Genomic DNA, 23,964 nt, shown 5'->3' on the forward strand with positions numbered 1-23,964 from the left:
TCCCTCACTCCCACTGACATAAACAAAACTGCAGCCTGGAGAGGGGAGCTGCGGGCCTTCCTGTCTCCTCTCTAGCTTAACTTCCGTTTATGGTAGGCCTTCCTTTTTTCTCCAGTGTTCCCTCAGGAGCTCCTCATGTCTGGTGAGCCCAAACTGCAATTATCAAGCTGCCAAGACTAAGACCCAATCCCACTTCTAAAACAGTGCTCTTTAATTTGTACTCCACCTCCAGACTGCACAACCCTGGAAATAGAAATGGGAATTTTCCAAACTGGAATATAGTTCTGACTGAAAACTTCGCTCCACTCATTCTCTTTGTATAACCCAGTTGGGCCCACTTCACTCACACATGCCTAATTAGGGCGCACAATGTGGTTGTGGCAGTAGATGAAGACACTAAAAATTTACCAGCCCACAAAATTCTATTCTCAGATGGAACATTTTTACATTTTTGTTCAGTATCTTCCATCACCAAAAGGAAGCCACCATCTTGGAGAACAGAATAAAAGCCAAAATACCAATTTAGATCCTTCAGAGGTAACTAGACTAATCTACCACATTAGCTGTGACCACCTGGTTAGAATCTAACTTTAAAAAATAAATAAATAAAATGTAAAAAAAAGAAAAGAAAAGAAAAGAAAACTGATAAGCAGAGCAGCATAAGCTGCAAAGTCAAAGGGGAATTCACATTATAATGTAGTCTAAGGAATCTCACTGAAAATGTTTCCATCCCTAATGCACACATTATTAAGTAGAAAAAAACCTTTTCAACTGTGTTCCTGGAGTTCTTTTCATGGCCTTAATTAAGGAGTCTTAAACTTCAACTCCCACCCTGTATGCCTCAGATGGTATACTATGCCCTGCCTCTCCCATTGATACATTTAATAATTTTCTATCCAATTAATTGGTTTAACTGCCCCCAACCACCACCCAAGGAGGCAGTAAATAGTAAACATTAAACCTCAGCAGCAAAGCGTGTTCTGGTGAGCTCTTCCCACCCTGCGCCTCCTGGTACAGCTGCTTCTCATCTAGCTGCACACTGGTCCCGTCTGCAAAGCCTTGATTGTGGGCTTTTTATCCTTAATGGTTTCAATGAAGAATAAAGGATAACTTCGAGTTTGACATTTTTATACTTGAGAAGAAAGCAAAGCCAATTCTCCCTGCCCTTTCAAGTATAACTAAAAAGAAAAAGAAAATTCACTTAGCATCTGGAACAAAATATTAAATCAAATTAAAACTTTATAAACTATTCCTGTGAGCTTATGAAAAGTTTGAACATTTTAGAAAATGCTGACTATCCCCTCCTCCCCAATAAGCTGGCACAATGAATATTCAGAGAGAAAATAGCATCCTTGTCCTGTAACACGGATTTCAAGCTACCACCACCAATATAAACAAAGGGTAAAATTTTAAAGCCCAACGGAATTACATATTTTAACAAGTCATTAGTATAACTGTTAAAGAATGTCTTACTTTTTGTCTCATTTTCATTCACATCCTCAAAAATAAAACATTACCCGTTACACCCAGGAATCTAAAACACATATAACGGGAATGGAAACATATCTCACAAATGTTCACCTGCCAAAGGAGTAATCAGGGCAGGCAAAATGGATTCTGAAGGATTAAAGGGTTAAAACTTAGAAAAGTGCTACTTCCTTAAAATAAAATAACCATTTTCTTTTATGAGCCAGCAGGCATGCTCTTCTCCCTTTCTCTCCATGCCCCCAAACACATTTTCATTAAATCTTGCATCGTACACTAAAATACGCTTTCTACACTAAAATAACTTAGGATAGCCTATTTCCTCTAGGCTCTTCTCTCCCTCATCTCCTCATAATTGATTGCCAAATTCTCAACCCCAAATCCTTAAATATAGTTATTATTGAATGTTTACATAGATAATGTGTTCTCATGTACTCAGATTACTTAGTCACCTAATATCTCAGGTTAGAAGACTCAAATACTGCTTTTGGAAATCACTCTACCTGACTTTTTCCAGATACAAAATAGTTCAAGTACATAACTTTGACCACTATATTCAAAATCTACTTGAAATTACAAACATCCCAATGCTTACGTCCACTGGGGCATACTCAAGACAAATGAAATCAAGCAATGCTTTTGGAGGTAGCCAGAAAGGTTTCTGTAAATGATGGCTCCACTCTCCTCTCTCCTAGAGAAAAGGAAGGGAAATTCTTTTTCTTGAGTTATGTACACAGGTGCATCACCCAAATGCAGGAAGGAAGGAAAAAAACACACACAAACCTGACTAATCTGCCTTACAAACCAAAGAACCATCAGCATGTTAATTGAATCCAGAATCTGAGGACGCCAAGAAAACTTAAAAGAGGTGCAAACATTATAGTAAGAGGAGGAGACTCATGGATTTACTTACTTCCACAAGACATGACAATTAAGAATAAATGGTGGAAACCACAAGACAGCAGACAGTGAAGAAAAAGCTAAATGTTGACTGCCATTAGTGTTAACAACAGGAGTTTCTAACACATGCTATAAGCTACTGTGTAATAAGAAGTGAATTACTCTCCCAGTGAATAAATGAATACATTAATGTAAGCCAGGTTCTTTGGGAAAGCACATTTAAACTTCTTTAAAGCCCCAAAGTAACATTCACCAAATAGATGCTTCAGTGCACACTTAACAGGATGGAAAGAATCTAAACTTCTTCAAAGCTTCTAAACTATATCTGACAAAACAGAATCTAGTGTTACCAGACAGGAAATTCACTTAATAAAAAAATTTATCATTTCAAATACAAACAACTGAATAACAACAAAAACAATAAAGCATTTATTGAATATATTTTACATGTATCATCACTCACAACTAAGTCTCAGAACAACCCATGAAACAAAGGCTGACCTGACCCAGACTGCACAGTAAATGGCAGAAGAAAGGTTCAACCCCAGGCCACTCCTTAACAAAGTGAGCTGCAGCTCAGCCCCCTACTCTACCCACAAGGCTCAATGAGATCCAAACAGCACATAACCTGAGGGCTCTACTAAACCAGAACCTTACCCATGCCACTCGAAGAAAACATAAGAAAATGAAAATCTTCTTCAGGAAATTTCTATCTAAAGGGAATAAAGTCAAAATTTATATTTTAATAGAGTAAATTCATAAAATTTATAAAATGCACAGTTGGTCTTATTTCATTCCCCAAACACCAGTATTAATAAAATGCCAGCTATATGTAATTAAAAATTTAATTTCAGTTGAATCATATCCCTCCTACCCCAAGGTCTTGAACTACTTTCTTATACACTGTCTAATTTGTATCAAAAGTGACAAAAATACAATGACTAAACAAAGATAAATTGGTCCAACTCTCAGTCCCAAGACACACATATTTACCAATTCTCAAAATGGGGTAAAGCTCCAAGCATGATGGCAGGGCTCCACTCCAGTTATTCCAAACTAGAGTAGCCAAGGGTAGAGCTCACAGTGGTGAATTTTTTTAGTTCCATGGGGATTCAGATACACATCCCTGGTTAAGAATATGAGACCAGCCCTAACCGGTTTGGCTCAGTGGATAGAGCGTCAGCCTGCGAACTGAAAGGTCCCAGGTTCGATTCTGGTCAAGGGCATGTACCTTGGTTGTGGGCACATCCCCAGTAGGGAGTGTATAGGAGGCAGCTGGTCAATATTTCTCTCTCATCGATGTTTCTAACTCTCTATCCCTCTCCCTTCCTCTCTGTAAAAAATCAATAAAATATAAATTAAAATAAGAAAAGAATATGAGACCATACTGCATTCCTGAATCTACTCTAGTCCTTCTTTAATAGGCTTTTGAAAGAAACCTGTCTAAATGCATCCTATATAATAAAAGGGTAATATGCAAATTGACCCTAACAGTGGAATGACTGCTGGACCAGTCACAATGAGGCGCACTGACCACCTCTCAGTCCCTTTCCCCAACTGGCAGAATCCGATCGCCTGATGGCAAATGGGGAACCGGGGGTGGATGGCAGGGAATGTGGGGAGTGCCAGGCCAAGGCCCCCACCCCGCTGGTAGCCCCTCACACAGAGTGCAAACCTGAGGCAGGGACGGGGCCAGCGAGCAGTGGGAACCACCGATCTCTCGGTTCCTTCCCCCAGCCGTTAGGCACCCAGTCACCGATGGAGAACGAGAATGGGTGGCAGTGGAGGGCAGGGCCAGCTGCGGGCAGCCAGGGAAGATGGCCCTGATTGCAGGCCAGTCCTAGGGACCATACCCATGCACGAATTTCGTGCGCCGGGCCTCTAGTATATGATAAGCAGTGTGTCTCTATTCTAAAGCTGAGAAAAACAAGAACTTACTCTAAAAACTTAAGACAAGTGTAGCAAGAAAGCTATAAGAACAGCCATTATCACCCTTGAACCTGGGAAACAGCAACAACAAAAACCCCAAAATATCAAGCGTAGTTATGTAGAGAGAAATCACATTTGATGGCCATTTTATAATTTTGCAACAACAGCAAATTCACTTTTCTAATTAAATTAGGCTTTGGCAAAAATATAATCCTCAACTATCCATGCTAAAGATGGAAGATGATAATCCAAAACAGCAATTAATCCAATTCTTTAAAAATGTATTGCTAGTGGTAGCATTTTTACAGTTTAAGTTATCAATAAAATTATGTATATATAGATGTCCAGAGCATTACAATAGTTTAGGAATTAAAACAAGTATAGCTAGTTAAGAAGAATTGACTGTTACAGGAAACATAACAGGACAAGGCAGGCAATGTGGGATTAAAATTTTTCTGCAGAGGATATATAAAGTAACATAAAAAGCTATGCAATGGGTAGGATAGAACCCACCATAATACTCCAATCAACACTGAATAACCTATATTCATAAAAGAAATAGTCATAGATAACTTAGTTCTAAAATCAGAGAGACTGAGGGCTGAGAATGTCCTGAAATTAGATTATGGTAATGATTGCACAACTTTAAGAACTTACTAAAAATCTTTGAATTGTGCACTTTAAATAGGTGGATTGTATGATATATAACTTATATTATAAATAAAGCTGTTTAAGAAAACAGCAGGGAGCTCATCAGACTTTCATATGATCCTCTCTCAAAAAACATCTGTTTTTCATTCTAACAGCTAAGTCAGACAGAACTACACATGCTCCACCGTCACTGGTAACCCCAGTGTAGTTAGGGAGACCTCTGTATGCCAAAGTGTGCTTAATCTTTGTTACAGGGAAAATGACAGAATGGAAGAGAAAGAATTATATACTCAAGCACCAGCCACTGAATAAAAATAACAGAGCATCAATGAACATCTCCCTCTTTCATTTACTTTCCAAAACTGCTTTAGGATTGACCACTGCTTTATAGTCAACTATGAAAGTGAGTTTCACAGCCACTGTGGAAACTATAAAATCATCACTTATTCCCAAGTGTGAAAGAATATTGTGTACTTCCCCTAAAACTTCAGCAAACTTTGCATTTGATTCCATACTATGTATACATTAAACAAACATTAAGTTAAACTGAAGCTCCAGAACATGTGCCAAACAGTGAGGTGTCATATAGCTGTAAAAACTACCAAATGGCTAGTTGACTGGGTGACCTCCCTAGAGGTCTGAAAGGATGTGTAGTACTAACTCTGATGCCCCGCTCTGCAAGGTCAGCAAGAAGCAGCTTAACACTCAGAAGCTATTTAAAAGGTCATCCCAGGTAAATCTAAAAGCAGCATGTATCAGAACTAACAGTTATAAAATGGGTCAAGGACACCAAAGCTATTCTCCAATTATTAATTGCTTTGCTTTTTAATCTAACAATCCACCACCAGCTTTTCCTTGTCTAGCTAGCTTACAATCTTCTGATTACTAAGCTAAGATCAATGTGCATTAGTTTAAACAATCTGATCTTAGCCAGACCCTGCTTCTGTCAAAGATAACTGAAGGGCAACATTAACTCACAGCACATCTGCTAACTGTTGAGGCGCAGTGACAGGATATCAAGCTGCCCTTCCTCCCCCTCTAAAGATACTGATGAGACCATACTCTGCACAGGCCTCTTTGATGTACAATAGCCTAATTTTATACCAAGAGATGACCAAATTCTCAGCACACATCCAACTCTTTAATGTAACCTCAAAACCCAGCTTTGGGGGAGTTTTTAAATAAGATATAATTTTACCATCTTTGAATTCCACTATCAATAATAATGCCACCAAAATTATGAGGCTGATTTGTTTGCATTTGAGGAGAACTTAATCACCCCTTCCTTTGAAGGTAAGTGGAAAAATCCCAGAAATCACAAAACCAAAGCTAAAAAGTATTACTAACAGCACTTTTAAATCTTAAACTATGACTGCATAAGTAAAGCAGCTTTTTCCAAACAATCCTCATTAGCTTACCTGCCTAGGACTCAGTTAAGGCAACTTAGAAAGTGGATATAAATAAACTCTGAAATAAAAGCATCTAAATAATCACTGTTGAATTTAGTACTACTACAACATACCTAAAAAATGGGCAAATTAAGATATAAGTTAAATACTGGGGTGAAGCAAAGTCACAATACATAGTAATGTTCATTTTGAAACAAGAAAAAGAGATTATTTAAATAATCCTATGAAAACACTTTGTCAATAAAAACATCCCCTAACTTTTTGTGTAATTTTAACAAATAGAATACAGCACAGGACATCTCCATGAATTTTAAGAGTTATGTAAAAATAAGACTTAACAGAAGGCTTTTTTCTTTTAATGTGTGTGCCTGGACCAAGTAATTTACTCCTTTTTACCCTTAAAAAGATAATTATGAAAATTCACTAAACTTTGAGGGCATTCACTTCGCTATCCCCAAGCCAGGTGTTAATAAATTCTAGCAAGCAACACAGCACAGTGGCTGAGCTGGACTAGCTGAAGATCTGGGCATCAGACTACTCTGAGTGTGTGTCTGCCCTACCTCAGGTTCCCACATCTACACTTACCGTCTGAGTTTTGGGTTCCTCCAGATATTGAGTTAAAAAGACACAATAAGGGGGTGAGGGAGGGGGAGAGATCACATTGCACAATGCCTGGGGGAGGGAGGTTGTAGGGACTCAATTCAGCTGCACTATGGAACACTATACAGCCAGTTACAAAGAAAGATACAGAAAATTATCTTAATGCAAGACTTGAAGAGAAGTAGCATGTGAAATATGCTTTGAGGCCTGTTTTCTGTTTTGTTGCTTAAAGTTTCAGCCTACTAGATGAAAATGAAAGAAAAACTGATAAAAAGAAAATAATCATCAAAGTAACCCCGAATGTCGCTATTTTTTATTCTATTTTATTACCATCCAGAGCTGCTAAATGTTTTAAGATGAAAATAAATCACACATGTAATATAAAAAGCTACTTTAAATAAATCAAACACAAAATAGGGTTTCAAACTGGACCAAATTATATTCTTCCTCTTTCTGCAGTTCCTAACTTAGACTTTCTCAATGGCATATTCGCCTGATAATATTTAATTACATAATTTCATTTGTTGAGACACTTATTGAGTATCTATCAATGAAGGTACTATAAGGAGGCTGTGATTCTGCCAGTGCCTGGGCACTATTCCAAACCCAGCCTTTCATCAATGTTATTTCTCATCTCCATTAACTAAAGAATAATGACTAATCCAGTAATCACCGGCAAAACGAACTGGCATCCCTTCAATAATTCCTAGAATACAGTATGACCCAAAGAAAATTTATATGTAAAAATAAACTTTTCTGATGACAAAACAGAAGGTCCAGTAAATAAAGTGTGGTAAGCCTTGTTTATGGAGCCAGGCCCACGACGCGGACAGGATTTCTGGCAAATGTAAGATTTGAAGCTGGGACCTGCTCCAGACTGTGACCACTTCCCTATCTGTTGTTAGGAAAGTGAAAGCCTCTGGGAGACTTTATAGATCTTACATCTGATTCCAAAAAGCATGACTCTAAGAACCATTTTTAAATGTTCCACTCAAAATGTGGATGAGTGGAAAAGATGTGAGGGAGGGAGAATCACTAGTGGAAATTAATAACTACATATAAGAAAAGAGAAGAAATGGGCCAAGAGGAGGGTTTCCATCAACAAGGAAAACAACTCAAACTTGCACAGATGAAAACAATCACTTTACGTAACAGTGAAAATAACACTTTTGCTAACATCTCCCAGGTGGGAATAGCGTGGGAATAAGATAAAAGACTTCCTTTTGCAGTCTCTTTTCTTTTACCTTTTAAAAGAGATAAAGGTCACTGGGCTTATTAAAAGTGTATTAGTACTTCAAGCCTCAAGGTGGCCAAAACTCTGACTGGGTTAAAATTATGATGGAGAGACAGACATGTTCCGACACATGGCTAGGAAGCAAAATTCAGTTAACATCCACATATGACTTAAGGATTACATGGGTCACAAGATCATTTGAGACCTGGGAATGTCATCTAAAACCACTGTACATGCACACTCACATTTTCCCACTGAGGAGGAAACAAGATACATTTCTGACCTGGAAAGAACTAAGGACTAGAATAAAGATCATATTAACACCATAAATATCCCTTCTCTATCTATCATAGCTAAAATTGTAAGAAATATACAGAACATCACCAAGTCATAGGAATGGAAGTCTGAGGGCAATCAAAAGTTTTCTGCACATCAATTTAACAGCTCTACCAATATTCATCCACTAAAAAAACCACTGAAAGCAAGATGGAGAGCAGACTTCACAGGGTTGGCACATCCATGCAAGAAATCAAAGCTAGTGCCAGAATGAATGCTCAGAACTACTCGCAGGCAGTAGGTAAATTACATGCCCAACTAATGAAAAGCAAAGTGTCAAAAATATCATTCACGTCACCCAAGTCGCAGAATGAGAATTAGGCTCAGAAACCAGCTTGTGACCTCACTGGGCATCAGGTGCCTTCATCTGTAAAGTAAGAAGTAAAGGAGGAGGCAGACACAAAAAGGAAATGGCATGCCAGGCACTTCGTAGGCACACCAGACAAGTTCCTTACGCTGACAATGTTATAGCTATGGCCTCAGAACACAGACTTACATTATTAGAGATAACCCCTAGAATCTGGAATACATGTAAGAGGGGTGGATTATGAGTAACTAAGTGATTTTTACATGTGACCTACTGAACCACTCTCAATACTGAAAATGGGTTAACCTTTGTCTGGAAAGAGAAATTTGGTGAAATTCAAGCACTAGTTCCCTATCCTTACTATAAATTATAATATATAATTCCAGCCCAGCCGGTGTGGCTCAGTGGTAGAGTGTCGACCTATGAACCACATTTTGATTCCCAGTCTGGGCACATTGCCCAGGGCGCTGGCTCGATCCCCAGTAGCGTGCAGGAGGCAGTGGATTCCCTGAAGGGGACTTGGAAGGGGTACCCGATCCCCACCAGGGGACATGCAGGAGACAAGAGATTAATAATCCTCATCACTGATGATTCCATCTCTCTCCTGCTCCCTTCCTCTCTGAAATCACTAAAAATATATTTTTATTTTTAAAATACATAATCCCAGCAGTATGTTAAAACCACATAAAACACCTGAAAATTTTATTTTATATATTTTTTTAAAACCATAATCATGTATTTTACTAGTAAACAAATGCTCAAACAGAACACTGGAGGGGTGCTTTTAATAAGCTTCAGAGAGCAGTTTTCAACATGTGGGAATTAGTGCAACCATCTTTCCCCAGGCAAAATGGTTTCCTTAGTATCTATCATTTTATGTAAGAATTTACAAATGTTGTCTTAAATGTACGGTTAAAATCTACAGTACAGCTCTACCTAAGTGTTAGCTATTATTCAATTCTGAGTTTATCAAAAGTTCATTTCAAAATTTGAAAAGCCAAAATGTTTAATGCTTGGATTCCTATTTTTAACAACAATATACTGAAAATGTAGAAACAGTGTCATAAAACATATAACTAAAGAAGTTATACTTGACATACTTTCCCTTCCCTCCCAGAAACAATTTACTCACTGCCCCGACTCGTACCTCATTTTCATAGTTTCAGTCAGGATCAGAACAGTCTCTACTCCTCCAGGTTGATGAAGGGGTCATGCTTTTGGACAGCCACATCTACCAAAAGGAAGGGGAGGGGGGCATACAGAGCCTATTCTAACTGCTGTTCAACAGGAATAGTGGGCATGGCTGAGGCTTGGAGGAAAGGCTGTGGGTAGAGAATCAGGTGGTTCTTCAGCACACTCTTGCAAGGACAGTGGACACCACGAGTAAAGAAATGCTAGGGACACCCAAAGGGCAATCAGAGAAAGAGGAACTGCAACTACAGAATGGTTAGAGACAGGAAGAGAACAAAGCAAGAGAATAATGCTGTCCCAGATGCAAAGAAAGGAGAGAGAACATGTAGGAACAAAAATGTCAAAGGCTGTGTTATACACAGGCAGCACAACAGAATAGGAAGAGCTCTGCCCCAACATATCGGGGGTTCAAAGCAGACCTCTGCCCTAAGCAAGGTAACACTTACGCCTCTAACACTATTATGCACAAAATGAGGAGTGTGAAGAGATTAAGTAATCCCTGGGCCCTCCGGTTCTAGAGCTAAGATGTCCTACATTTCAGTACCATTTGGAAGACTAAGAGCTGCTGAGTGGTTAGAGTCTGCATCAAGAAGAAATTAAATATATCCCACTGGTTTAATATCATTAATTTTGAAAATTAAACCAATGAACATAAATTAATAGCAACATTCTTTAGCATAGGTGGTGTTATATGCTATTATATTGCAGTTCTATAATTGACACTGGAGTCAGTTTTGAACAGGAACTAGAATTTTCCCAGTCCCACATTAGTCCATATTTTACTGTTACTTCATGTCAAATTTCAAAAAGGTCTCCTTCTACAGTTATATACTATCCCAGATATTACGGTATTAAGAATGTAACTTGACTTAGGGTGGTGAACACACAGTAGAGTGTACAGATGATGTGCCATGGAATTTGTGTGCCTGAAACCCGGCTAATTTTGTTAGCCAGTGTCATCCCAATACTATCTAATAAAGAGGTAATGTGCAAATTGACCATCACATGTCACAAAGATGGTGGTGCCCATAGCCACAAGATGGTGGGGCTGAGTCCCACAGTCCTTTCAGGCCAGCCGGGTAGGGAAGGGGGAGGGGGAGGGAGGGTGCAGCAGCAGGCGAGTGGTGCGGCTGATCCACCCTCAGCCCCCCAGCCGCCCAGGGCTGGCCCAAGGCGCAGGCAAGCCTCGGATGGCGGCTGCCCAGCCGCACAGGGCCAGCAGAGGCTTGCGCTGCTGGCAGAGGCAGCAGCAGAGGGGTGATGGAGGCGTCACCTTCCCCTGATCGAAGGGTCACCTCCCGCTCCTGAGGGCTCCTGGACTGTGATAGGGGGCAGGCTGGGCTGAAGGACACCGCCCCCGCCGCCCCCCCTCGCTCCAGTGCATGAATTTTCATGCACCGAGCCTCTAGTAAATTCAATAAAAGGGAAGGAGAAAATCTAGAAAAGGTACATACAGGACATGACATAATGTCTTCCAGATGCTCACTGATAACAATACCTAATACCTGCTTAACCCATCTGGTAGTCAGTGGGCTGGCTCCAAATGCTGATAGAAGGGAAAACAAAGGAACAAGCATTTTATCCAAACAAATATGCAAAAACTTCTGGGGAAGTTAGTTGTCAAGCCCAAACCAGTTTGAAAATTAAGAGGAGGCCAGAAAATAAGTGTCTGAGAAAATAAACAGGGAATGAGTGGAAAACTCCATTCCCTCCAGTTTTTATAAAATATCCTCACATTGAAAGTATGTATTCATATAAAGACAATTATCAGATGGCATTCTCTAAGATCTGAGTTATTCCAAAGTAACTCAAGCAGGGCTTACTTTACCCTCAATGACAAGAGCCATCACCTCGTAGAACCCCCTCAATTACAAGGTCAAATTTTGTTACATTATGCAGCACATTGACAATGTCTCTTCAGAGATATGATCTGCTAATGTTGATTTATTGTAAGTATGTAACGCAGTTTAATGTCATCAAGAGGCTTTGATTAGAGAAGGATGCTGTGTCTTCACGCTGTCAGATCAATTCCCGTTTGCACATCCGTACAGACTTACACATGCTCTGAGAACACCTCTGCTTGTATCAAGCAAGCCTTCCTCTGGGGCTATGCACTTCCACACTATGAAACACCGTTTTATAAACTTTTGACCACAGAATGTGTTTTGTGGGTTTGCCCCTACCAACAACCACAGACTCAAAAAACAACAACCAGAAAAAAAATTTTTAAAAAGCCTGCTCCTCTCACCTCCAGACTGCCCTGCATGATAACTGAGTCCTCTATTTCCTTTCTTTTTCACTTCCCATTCCTGAACAAATATGGATGCTAAACTAGCCATAATCCTGTCTGCTGATACCAAAACTCATTCAGATGGATTTGAGAAAAAAAAGGGCATCCAGCATACCCCTATTTCCTTGGAAGCAGGGAAAGGAATTATTTGTACATAATACATCACATAAGAGACATGTATCCAGAATATATAAAGAATTCTTGAAACTCAACAATAAAAAGACAACCCAATCTAAAAATGGACAAGGGATTTGAATAGCCATTTCTCTGGTAAACAAGTTAATTCCACTCCGAGGTATATGCCCAAGAAAATTGAAAACCTACATCCAGACAAATCTTGCACACAAAAGTTCATAGCATTATTTACACTACCCAATAAATGAAAACAACTAAATGTCCCAATTCATGAATAAATAAATGTGGTACATTCATATAATGGAATATTATGGGGAATAAGAAAGAATGAATTCAGGAAAATCACTAGTAATAATGGTTGCAAAACAGTGTGAATAAAATCAATACCACTGAAATGTATTCCTAAAAATACAATTATATGGAACAGGTAAATCCCACAGTTACAGAAAGGACATTGGCAATTGCCAGGGCTTAGGGGGAGGCAGGGAATGAGGAGTGGCTGCTAATGGGTATGGGGTTCCTTGTAGGGATAATGAAAATGTTCTGAAATAAGATAGCCGTGATGGTTGCATTAACTGTGTATATACTGAAAACCACCTATTAAAAGGTTGAGTTATATAGTATACGGATATCATAACAAAGTTACCATTTTTAAGAAGTAGTGAGAAGCTGTGTGTGTGTGTGTGTGTGTGTGTGTGTGTAAAAAGACAAGAATGTATGTATTGAAAACGATTTTCCCAATTTAGATTTGTTTGTTTTTCAGGGCAAATCCAAACAAAGAATTGTTCCATTTCCCAACTCTACAGGGTCTAAACAAACAAGTGAAACCCTCAAGCCCTGCCAGTTGAAGGCCTCAAACTGGCAAAAGGCCAAGGATACCCATAGTACCTATCTAACAAGCATCTACCAAGGCAGCAAGCCAAATCCTTCTAAATACCATGGACCCTACCCCTGGATTAGTATGGGCTTTGTCACTATAACAAATATTCCTTTAGAAGTAAAGAGAAGTTATGGGTAATTTTGGAAGAGGGGTTTCAAATTTTGCTCCTTCCACATAATAAAACTGTTTCTGCACAATGCTGCGTAAAAAAACCTGCCAGTTTAGTGCAATGAAAATATTTAGTTCAAACTTTGAGTATCTCATGTTAAGACTATTGCACAATGTATTTTAATTCATTAATGAAAAAACTGTGTGACAATTTTGAGCTCTAATTACTCTTCAGACATGCCTTAAAAATTAAACTAGTGAGGCAAACTGCAAATTTATTTTTCTCAAATAACCATTTGACCCCTCACATAAAATACCAATAAATTATTAGTGGAAGTATTTTCGCCTGAATATTCTCATCATTCTTTGTAGGCATTTTTTCCTAATTCATCTTAATCATCCCCTTCTACTCTGAGCTACTTAGAGCTACTGGTTTTTAATTTAAAAGTACTTCTTTTTACCAGCCTTTCCAAATTTTTCAGTCATGACCCAATGCTGGTCCCTATGCCAGTACATACACTTGTAATGGATTACCTTTAGCAGGTATGCTCCCACATCTCTTGGATATTTTGTCAACTCTTGCTCACATGGACAGCTTTTAGTATTTTGTGGGGAGCTCTTTCTGCTTTCCTTTCCCAGTATTAGCCTACACATTTGTTTTGTTTTTTCAATGGGGAGTGGTGAGGACACTATCTCAGAACTATCAATGATTACACAAGACAATGAATAGATTAAGTTTCATTACCTACTGTAATGAATATGTAAATGAATGTTAGCACGTATCAGACTATCTTAAGAAGCAATTACTTAATTACAGTACCTGACAATATTTCACAGAACCTGAATAAAGTCACCTTCTAAAAATCCTGCCCACTTTGGTTCTCGCAAGCAGAGTAGATAACTGAGTCAGGATTTTTTTAAAAAACATTTTAAGAAATCTCTCGATGATTACCACTTTCCTAGTATTAAACAATACTTCTTTGCAATGCTTACATCTTTTAACTAACTCATCAAGTTTCTGACTGTGCAATTGCTATTATTCATGCTGTGGAGTGTTCAAAATGTGTTCTGAATGCTTTTGTACTTCACCAATTTTTTTTTTAAATATATGGTGTCCCTTTAATGACACCATGCTCTGATCTAAGACTGTCAACCTAAGTCATTTCTAATCGTATTTCTGTTGGAAGAAAAAATGCACTTAATTATCATTATTGGAGATTAAAACAAAAAAAAAGAAGAAGAAAAACCCACACACTGACACCACATTTCCTCCGGTAATTTTTCATGACCACTGTGTTGTATCAAGCGCTGGCCACACAAGTGGATCAACTTAACCATTCCGGTGCTGGCGCAGGATGTGGACACAGTGGTAGTAATGAGAGCGTGTGCTTATAGGGTAACCTCACCAGACCAAATAACCTCCTGGCCACACAAGTAGAAAATAATTAAAACAAGGACGATTCCAATTCAACCAGATGGTGAATAAAAAAGCAGACAAAGACTCATTTTGTGAATAACCTGGGGAACTGCTCCTACAGTTTCTTTTAAAGTTACTGTCTGACTTGTGAAATGAAGGGGGGAGGGAGAGGAGATGGACAACCCTTTGGGGAAAAGGTTCTCACCAAAATTTACTCCCAGAGCACACACATGTCATTTTCCCTAGGTCATGACCAAAGAAATCACAACTTATTCCTTAAATGAATGCCAAGTTTAATTACAGCAAAACTCCAAAACTCAGTAAAACTTAAGTGAAGGCAAGATATTGCTAAACACCTATTTCACTTATCACCACTAAACTGTACATAAACAATTATACAAGGTAAATTTTTCAAATCACCAGAACTCTGAAACAACACAAACCTCCACCACCAGTCTACAAAGATTTTTTTCCCCCAAAAAATAAATAAAAATTTGCAACCTACCATAGGACTCATGTTCTTTACTTTCCTCCCCCAACAAAGATAAAGGTTATTTCATGGGTGGGCAAAAGAAAAAGACATCCTACAACAAAACCCAGTAACTCTGCAAACACTGCACAACTCTGACCTTAATCTCAAAATGGGGAGACAAAATCCAAAAGGCTGTCTGACCTTCACCAGCTAGACAGAGTGCAAGTGGTTTAACCTCGTATTAAAGATGGATGCTCTTGTTCATGAAAGGGAGACTCATCTGTGCCAGCCTTAAATGGGGATGGAAACAGCAAAAGAGGCCATCAGACTGTCCAGTATGTTCCACCGATGCACACCTAAGTGCACACACACCCATTTACAGCAGGCCTGCCAGCAGTAAAGAGGGAGACTCGTAAGGCAGTTCATTTCAGCACATCACCACAATCATGTTCAAACCTCAGAACACCTGATGAGTCACCTTTCAGCAGCAATAGCCAACATCCCATAAAACTCATGCTACAATGTTATAAATAAAGTCACTATGGATCTTAAAAGGGGGAAGGGGTTTCTTGACATTTTGAATCTCTTGCTTTGAGGTCACAGGACACATATAGTCTCATTATGACTGTATGTGTGTTCTGAAGTTTAGAGTAAGACAGACTCCAGTCTTGGCTTTACAGCAATGACTAATTAGTTACATTAGACAACTTTGATGAACATTTTTATGCTTCAAAACACTCTTCTGTAAAATAGGAGTAACCTTTAATAAATTTTAGCTATTTTCTAATCACTGTACCTGTATAAATATTTCACCCTTCCAATGATGCTAAATAATAATGTTGTATTACTATACTCAATTCACAACATTTCTTCAAGTAAGCTGCCCAGTTCTTACAGACAAAAGATAGTGGAGCGGAAGAATCAGCAACCTGCAAGCAGAGTTGAATTGAAATAATACATGTGAAGCACATCTCACAGAGTCCCTGGTACATAGTAGGTGCTCAGTAAATAGTCGTTATTAAGGCATGATCACTGATGACTTTTGGAGAGTTTGGAGATTCTGGTACAAGTTCTGTGAGCCACCTGAATTTCACACAGGTGCCTCTGAGAGCAGTGGTTCTCAACCTTCTGGCCCTTTAAATACAGTTCCTCATGTGGTGACCCAACCATAAAATTATTTTTGTTGCTACTTCATAACTGTAATGTTGCTACTGTTATGAATCGTAATGTAAATATCTGATATGCAGGATGATCTTAGGCGATCCCTGTGAAAGGGTCATTAGACCGCCAAAGAGGTCACGACCCACAGGTTGAGAACCGCTGCTCTGAGAACATGTTCTTATATGGTTAGCTAGGACTTTGGGAGCCCACAACATGCTAAAAAGCCCTCCCTGCGGTGTTGCAGGAGGCTTTTTTCCCTTCGTGAACTCTCATTCCGGGTAATTCTTCCATTAGGTCAACATTCAATGAACAGCTATCTGTGCTAGGCCTGTGGAAAATATGCACCAGAAATCTGCTAACAGGATGGATCAAAGGAAACCAGGGCAGCACCGAGGGGAAAGACGCCTCTGAAAACAGAAAAGATCTATGTGATGTGTTTGTGACAGAAATATGAATGAGATAACAGGAGGGTGACACAAACACAGAGGATACATCTAATTGTACAGGGGCAGGCGGGAAAGGAAGCTTCACCAGGGAAATGACACTGAATCATTAAAGATAAGAATGTAAAAATAAAAGGTTAGAGACCTCGCCTAGGCTCAGTTCTTCTCCAATCACATTTATCTGATTTTTATAAAAACTGCCCTAGAACCAAAATTCTACAATCCTACTGGGGCTTGTTTATACGAGATCCTCCCACTGGCTTCGTTATACCTTGATCCTGTCCCTTGCTCCTGGTCCTTTTTTCTACTCCCAGGCCGGCCCCCAAGCATCCCACAAGCAGATGAATTCAGCTTCATTCCCATTTACACCTACCTAAGATCCCAAGTCAGAACTCACCTTCAGGCTTCATTAAATATGCATTTCTGAGGCAATTATGATTTCAAATTCCTGTATACCCAGGTGTGAAGGCACTCACAGACTCAAGCAAGGAATTAAGGATCTTGCAGCAATTTCCAGATATCAACTGAACAGTATACATACCATAGATTTGCACACCTGAAAAAGTGCAGGTGAGGGACTGAAAAACAAAAATATGCACACAATAGGGTGGGGCCTAGTCAGAAGGAAAGAATGAGATGTGAAAAGAACAAGGATGCTCTCTCTTCAAAGCAAAACCCTGTGAACAGTGTTCCAGCTCTGCCTCCATACTGCTGCAAATCAGCCCACACACCTGTGCAAAATGCGCCCCACAGGAGAAACAAACTTCAAATTGCAGGGTGGGGGTAGGGAGTAGGTTGTTAGATTAGTAATAAACTCATGTTTTTAATCAAGAAATCTCAAAGTATGGACCTTACTTTAAATGAACCCTTAAAAAAGTGAGAGACAGATAGTAGGGGAAATTTGAACACTAACTAGTTATTAATATTCAGAATTAATATTTATGCTTTCGCTATCATGGGTATGTTTTCTTTAAACAGAATCCTCATCTTTTAAAAATTAATAATAAAATTATAAAAATAATTACATTAAATAGTATAATTACTTACATTAAATAATATAAATAACTAGCCCAAACAGTGTGGCTCAGTGGTTGAGTGTCAACCTATGAGCCAGGAGGTCATGGTTCAATTCCCAGTCAGGGCACAAGCCCAGGTCGTGGGCTCGATACCCACTGTGGGGGTGTGCAGGAGGCAGGCAATCAATGCTTCTCTCCCTCATCATTTATGTTTCTAACTCTCTCTCCCTCTCTGAAATCAGTAAAAATATATTTTAAAATAATAATAATGATATAAATAATTACATTACACATGATGTTCGATATTTCCTTCACTATAATCCAAGGAATGGAAGGAGAGACTATGAATGAAACAGAAATGATCAGGAGTTGGATATTGTTAAAGCTATACTAGTGTATGGCAGTGCATGGCATTAGTTTCACTACTTCTACATATGTTTGCAATTTCCTATAAATAGGTAGAGCAGCAATTCTCAAACTGTTTGGTCGAAAGATCTTTTTGGCCCTAGCCCAGTGGTCGGCAAACTGTGGCTCTTTGGCCCCTTGAGTGTGGCTCTTCCACAAAATATCAACTTCTGCGCATAGGCCATGAAGATTCAATTGTACTGTACGTCCGTGCCTGCATGTGGTATTTTGTGGAAGAGTCACACTCAAGGGGCCAAAGAGCCACATGTGGCTCATGAGCTGCAGTTTGCCGACCACATGTGGCTCGCGAGCCACACTTTGCCGACCACGGCCCTAGCCGGTTTAGCTCACCATGCCTGCACACTGAAGGGTCCCGGGTTCAATTCCATGCAAGGGCAAATACCTCGGTTGCAGGCTGGGGGCAGGGAGCGGCGCCCATGCAGGAGACAACTAATTTACGTGTCTCTCTTCCCATCGATGTTTCTCTTCTCTCTCTCTGTCTTTCCCCCTCACTTCCATTCTCTCTAAAAATCAATGGAAAAATATCTTCGGGCGAGGATTAACAATAACAAAAAGACCTATTTAAACTCTAGGGACTCAAAAGGGCTGTGTTTACATGGGATATGTTGATATTCACAACACTAAAAACTAAAACTGAGAATTTTAAAATATTAACTCATGTAAAAAAAATAGCAAAACCATTGTGTTAACACAGATACATTTTTATGAAAACTATATTTTCCAAAATAATTTTTTAAGATGTAGTGAAAAAAAGTATCCATGTTTTCCGGTTTTGCAAACTTCTTGAATGTCCAGCCTAATAGAAGCCAGCTGGATTCTCATAACTGAATTCTATCTATTGTGCATGGAAAACCCCACTGCAGCCTGGATGCGAGGAGCAAATGAGAGTGAAAGGGGAAAACTACTGTGATAGTACTTTTTACCTTGCCAACTCCCAGAAAGGGGCCCTGATAACCCCAAAGATCCCTGGGTGACACTTTAAAAACCACTTAGATGGAGGGAAGTGTGGGAAAAGTAGAATTTCCCTGACACCAGGCCTGGCAAGGATCCTCTCTCCCTAGTCCCCTTTATTATGATGTGAAGTGAGGTTTGTAAGAGGCCAGAGTTGGTGAAAAGACCAATGAGTCCCCCTAAATACTCTCCCGCTCATAGCACAATTATGAGGGAAGACCTCTGTGTGATAGTGACTGGTATACATGCCTTTAAACATTCACATACATAAATCCAAGACAAGCTGTGAATATCCAAAAGACCCTGTTTTCTAGATTGTTGATTCCTAACAGGAAATCAGTATACTGGGTTTCTTGGCAAGCATTTTTCTTTTAAATGAAATAGAAAAAAATTAAATCAGAGTATGTCATAGATAGTACTAATACTAAGGCTAAGCTCTAATGAAATTTGTTTCAAATTTATGTGTGTGCGGGTGAGTGCAAACACTTGGCCTCAATTCAAAATTTCTTGGTGCAGATAAAAATCAAAGCTTTAAGAAACAACTGTGCTTGGGTGCAAGGTATAAATTTTAAAAGCCTTTGTAAAGAAAGAGGATAGGAAGGAAAACAGCATGTGAAAAAGCAGCAAGTGAAGGTGGTCGTCCTGCTGACACTGAATAGTAAAGAACTTCACAAGGGACAAAACAGGTACAGGGAGGGGCGAGACAGAATCTCGGGGGCCAAAACCTAGAGGAGTAAGTGAAGTCTGCAACACTTCCTCTAAGCATCTAGCCTCAAAAGAAGAATCTATTTACTCAACAGAGACAGAGATACGTGAGAATGTTCAATGTCAGAACGGGGAACCTGACAATCAACAGTGAATTTTTTGTTTTTTTAAAGTGCAATACCTACAAACCGCAGGCTACAAAGAAACCATAGGAAAAAAATTGTAGTTAAGCTATACATTGGTACAAGAGATAGCTATGATATATGTAAGAAATAAGGTGAGCCCCCCAAATTCAGGGGTTCTGGTCTAACACAAAACATACCAGGAGCCAGACAACAAGGCAAATCTTTACTCCTGCAGGAGGGTGCGCACGCACGCGGTCTGGGAGCACAGACACACTGAGCAGGCAGTCCTCTCGCTTTTTAATCCTGACGCACGTGACCTGTCCTCACTCTTGATTGGAGCTCAGGCTCACAGTCTTTCTGGATTGGCTAATTTGAAGGGAGGGGTTGGCCTTTGCTGTTTCAAGATGGCGACCCCCAAGGGAGCTGCAAGTCATGCGGCCAACATGGCGGCTGCCAAGTCACATGAGCCAAAGTGGTGGCTGCCAAGTTACACAGTCCAACTTGGCAGCTGTCTAAACTGTTCCTTGCCAGAAAAGATGACTTGTTCACTCTCACAATATACAAGCTCCTGTCCTTACAAACTTTCAAGTTATCCATTTTGAGAGTAAAAACATGGGCACCCCTCCGCCAGCACCAGGCAGCAGCATGGCTGTGCGCAATGGGCCGTGTGGAGGCCGCCCGCAATAGGCCCTCAGGTGCTGCTGTCACAGCCTGTGTAATGTAACCAAGCAGGCCAGGGGCCACCACCTGTAAATTAAGTGAAAAATCAAGTTACAAAATTGTTACATGGAACTCGTTTTAATAGGAAGAAAATGAAATTATACACATAAACAGAGAGAAAAGCTTTGAAAAGATTTCCTCTATAGAGACTGGACAAGGTGGAGAATTTCTTATTTTATCCCCTTCTGTGCTGTTGAAATTCTTTGTCAAAGAGCATGGATTACTTTTAGAGTTTAAAATTGAAAAAAAAAAAACGGGCACTCATTAAAAAAAAGAAAAGAAATCACCTTCACCCATACTTTGTAGCAAACAAAAATTTTAACTCCAAAAGTAATCATTGCCTAGACGGAAAAAAATTACTAGGCTCCTGGAGCAAACACAGGAGAGAATCCTGGCGATCTTAAACTATTCAGAGACTTTTTAGGACACAAAAAGGATCCATGATATAACGATAAAATGGGCTTCCTCCAAGTGAAAGTGGCTCTGTTCTATGTTGGGAAATGTACGGCCTACGCCGTGACCACTCCCCTCTAAACCCAATGGTTCTCACCGCGCCCACCTCGGAATGTGAGTACCTGGGGGGAGAGTGTGAGACGAGGTGGCCAATGGCGGGGGAGCATCGACAGAGGAAACAGAGGTCGCCAGTGGGTTCCCTCCTGGCGGGGGCCGCACAGGAGGCAGCCAATCGATGACTTCCTCTCTCACCGATGTTTCTCTCTCTCTATCCCTTCTCCCTTCCGCTCTAAAACTTCAATAAAGACATATTTTTTTAAGTAAAATAAAGAGGTGGTCAGTGTAAAATGAAGTCACTAGGGTGGACCCTACAACTGTGGCTGGTGTCCTTTAAAAGAGGAGGAAATCTGGGCCTGAGCAGAGGGAAGGGGATGTGCAGGTGTGGGGAGGGGACCGCGACCACAGCAAGGAGGCAGCCTCAGGAGAAACAAGTCTGATCTCAGAGTTATGGCCGTGAGAACTGTGTGAAAATAAATTTATTTTATTTAAGCCATCAATCTGTGGTACTTTGTTACAGCACTCCTAAACAAACTAATACAGAAAACAAAGAATACATGGGCAAAACACATTATCTCCATTACCCACAATATACTGTATTTTTTTTGGAGCCTCGATAATAAGAAAACAACCCAATTTTAAAATGAGCAAATAAATGCATGAAAAGATGCTCAACATTATCAGTCACTAGACCAGGGATGGGCAAACTTTTTGACTCGAGGGCCACAATGGGTTCTTAAACTGGACCGGGGGGCCGGAACAAAATCATGGATGGAGTGTTTGTATGAACTACTATCAATTCAAAGTAAACATCATTACATAAAAGAGTACGGTCCTTTTTTTTTGTTTTTTTTGTTTTATTCATTTCAAACAGGCCGGATCAGGCCCGTGGGCCGTAGTTTGCCCAGGGCTGCACTAGGGGGATACAAATTAAAACCAATGAGATTTACTACATACTTATTAAAATGGCTAAAAATAAAAAGCTGACAATACCAAATGCAAATAAACCCTCAAGAGAAAACTGAAACCTCATGTTACTTGTGGAATGCAAGAGTGCAGTCACCCTGGAAAAGATTGGCATCCTATATAATAAAAGGGTAATATGCAAACTGTCCCAAATGGGAGTTCGACCTGTGGGCGGGGCTGGCCCGCCAACCACCCGAGGACACCACCCTGGCCAGCCCCACCCCTAACCACCTCCCACCTTGATCAGGGCAGGCGGGCCGGACCCCACCCATGCACAAATTCCTGCACTGGGACTCTAGCTTCCTTATAACATATACTAACAACGAATACCGTAACCTCACGTAAACCTATAGATAGCTTTATTAGTAACTGCCAGAAACTGGAAACAAGCAAATGTCCATGAAATGATGAACAGAAACAAAATGTGGTACTTCTGTACAACAGAGTACCACTCAGCAATAATAAAAAGGAGTGAAATCCTAATACAAACATGGATGAATCTCAAATACATAAGAAACTGTACTCAACTAAATACTGTAAAAGTCCACATCAAACATTCTAGAAAAATCATAGAAAATCTAGAAAAGAAATCAGTGGTTATAAAGAGGATTAAGTTGATAGTGAAGGGTTACATGACTATAGTAGGTCCTCAGAGATCAGTTGCTATGGCGCGACATAACAGGATTTTCGCCATAAATCAGAACCCACCTACATCACTCACATGGAGCACATACACAGCAGTAATGAAGTGAAACAGTAAAAGGAAAAAAAAAATGTAAAAGAAAGATAACAATTCCTGACCTTTACTTGTGGTAAATAAATAATAAAAAACATAAAGCACGTATGTACATACGTTGAAATGACAGAACTTTTTTTTAAAATAAATAAATGGGAGATGGCGACATAACCACAAAACGACGTACATCAAGTCCGACGTAACCTGAGGACTATCTGTACATGCATTTATTGAACTTTTAGGCATTAATAGAACTGAATGCCTAAAACAGGTGACTTACCATATGCGAATTATGCCTCAGTATAAGTCCACTTTACTCAGGACATAATGCCACAGGTGTGCCCCAAGTTCCCTGCTCACAATAAACCAGTGTTGTCCTACAGCAATCTAACATGGGCAACACAATAATTTTAAATTAATCAAATAGCCACATTACAATTATTAAAACAAGTGAGATTAATTTTGACATTTTATTTAACTCCAATATATACAAAATATTATCATCTAAACATGTAACCCGGGGGGGGGGGATAAAAGAGGGTAAAAGGGAGATAAATGGTGAAGAAAAAAAATATATATATATATACATGTAATCAATATAAAACTCAAATATATTTAGCTGTTTTTCATATTACTGAGTCCTGAGATTCAGTGTATAATTCAGACTCTACAAATATAGATTCAGACCAAGCATATTTCATGTGCTTACATGAGGCCAGTGGCTACTTTCACATTTGAAATAACTTTGGGCACTATCGTGGCAAGAAAGAAACACAAAAGGAAGAGGTCAGGGTGTCTGATGGAAAACTTTCCTCTGGTTTTGCATTTTGGGGAATAGGAGGGAGTCTACAATAGATCTAT

General features: G+C 39.6%; 1 protein-coding gene across 2 annotated transcripts in view; it reads right to left on the minus strand.

Annotated features, from left to right (window-relative positions):
* The window catches only part of JARID2 (jumonji and AT-rich interaction domain containing 2), a 283,368-nt gene that overhangs the window by 189,153 nt on the left and 70,251 nt on the right, over positions 1 to 23,964 (minus strand). Inside the window, exon 2 of one of the 2 annotated variants that reach the window (XM_015567803.1) lies at positions 3,043 to 3,098. The exons of the other annotated variant lie outside the window; for it this stretch is intronic. The gene's annotated coding sequence lies outside the window, so the exon portion shown is untranslated. The remainder of the gene's footprint in view (positions 1 to 3,042; positions 3,099 to 23,964) is intronic. 2 annotated transcript variants of the gene reach the window in all.

The sequence above is a fragment of the Myotis davidii genome, unplaced genomic scaffold (assembly GCF_000327345.1).
Source record: "Myotis davidii unplaced genomic scaffold, ASM32734v1 scaffold62, whole genome shotgun sequence".
Taxonomy (NCBI): domain Eukaryota; kingdom Metazoa; phylum Chordata; class Mammalia; order Chiroptera; family Vespertilionidae; genus Myotis; species Myotis davidii.